The following is a 1,767-nucleotide window of genomic DNA, read 5'->3' on the forward strand; positions in this document are numbered from 1 at the left end:
AGAAAGAAAGAAAGAGAGGGAGGGAGGGAGGGAGGGAGGGAGATGAGCATCTTTCATCCCAGTGAAATCATGTTATTTTTCAATGGAGAAAGGAGAAAAGAGATGTTGACTCAACCACTTGTGCTTCTTGTCATAGCACATCCACTGTATCATATGGAAACCCACTCCCTCCTCAAGGAAGACAATCCTAGACACCCATTCAGTTATAAATCCAACTAAAAGCCCATGATTTCTAGATAATACACAGTCCTTCCCAGCAGACCCAAATATGATGTTCACAATCCTGCAACCTAGAAACCAAACACAAGAAATCTGTCCCTTCTTTCATTTCCAATATATAATGCTAGAAAAAAAGCAAGGTCACCAAAATAGAAATTTTTTTTTTAAAGGAATGGTACCAAGAGCGTGGTTGCTGGTCCATATCAGTTTTCAAATGCTAAAAGGCAGGAGTTCCACACTCCCTGACCTGACCATAAATTCTTTGGTTAGCTATATGGTGCTGGTCTCCTGGAAGGATCCCTCTGCATGATCCCTAGATTGGTCCTCTGAGGATCTGGGGGTTTACTATGTTCCATGATCACATCTGATGTGGGCATTGACTAGTATGTTCTTTTAGGGCCTGTTCAGATTTTGCAGCCCACTGAATGCTAGTGAAGGACTAATATTGGGTTTTCTTCAGCAATTAGGCAGAAAACAACCATAGATTTTGCAGGCTAGGTTGTTGTTTCTTTGAAAATACAATTTCCTGAAACATTTAGTAGGTTTTTAGTCAACTTGTTTTCATGAGTTCCGTAGGCAAGGATCTATAGACAAAACTTTTGTCTAGACTTAAAAATCAGTCTCTTGTTTAGTGACCTCTAGGCCCTGCCCATTTCCTCCTTGCAGTTCAATGGCTGTTTCCTTGAAATCATGTAAAACAACTGTGACAGTAGTAAGACAACTCTAGATGGTCCTTGTCAATTGGAGTGGCTGAATTGTCTGGCCTAGAAATCTTAATGGGAAGTGACTTTTTAAATATAAAATAAGAAGTTACCGAAACTTATTGGCCTCCTGTATTTCTAGCTCTATATTGTTGAAAATTTCATCTTTTAGTTCTTCTTCCAAAGACAAGCTTTCCAACATGAGTTTTTGTATGGCAAAATAAACTGAGTCTTTGTACGTCTGAAAATAGTTTTAATAATGTCGTCACACTAAATGAAAATTTGTTTAGATTTAAAATAAGAACAATATAGGATTTCTTTTTCTTTCCTTTATGGCTTTAAAAATATTACTCCTTTTTCTTCTTCCCTCCAATGTCATTGCTGAGAAACTTCAAGTTAATGTTATTTTGTTCCTTTGTTCATGATCAGCTCTTTCACTTTAGAGTTTAATAGAAATGTCTCAAGGCAATTAATATTTTTGAATTTCATTGTAATGTGGCTAACTTGGGGTTTCTCATTTAACCTCTTAAACACTTTACATGCTCTGAAGACAAAAGCCATACATCTTTTATTTTTATTTCTCTTTTTTGTGTATAAACTTATAAAAATAGAAGTATGACATTTATAATATAAAGCATACAATTTTATGTGTTCAGGATATACTCACTAACCACCACCCATATCAAGATATAGAATATTCCAAATACCCCCAGAAGACTAACATTTTTAAATTCTTTATTTATTATTTGCATATTTTGAATTTTTAAATTCTATCATCATTTTATTAGCTTTGCCTGTTACCTGTCTATATCAATAGAATCATACAATGTATGGTCTTTGGGGTCTT

This window comes from Marmota marmota, unplaced genomic scaffold (assembly GCF_001458135.2).
Source record: "Marmota marmota marmota unplaced genomic scaffold, marMar, whole genome shotgun sequence".
NCBI lineage: Eukaryota > Metazoa > Chordata > Mammalia > Rodentia > Sciuridae > Marmota > Marmota marmota.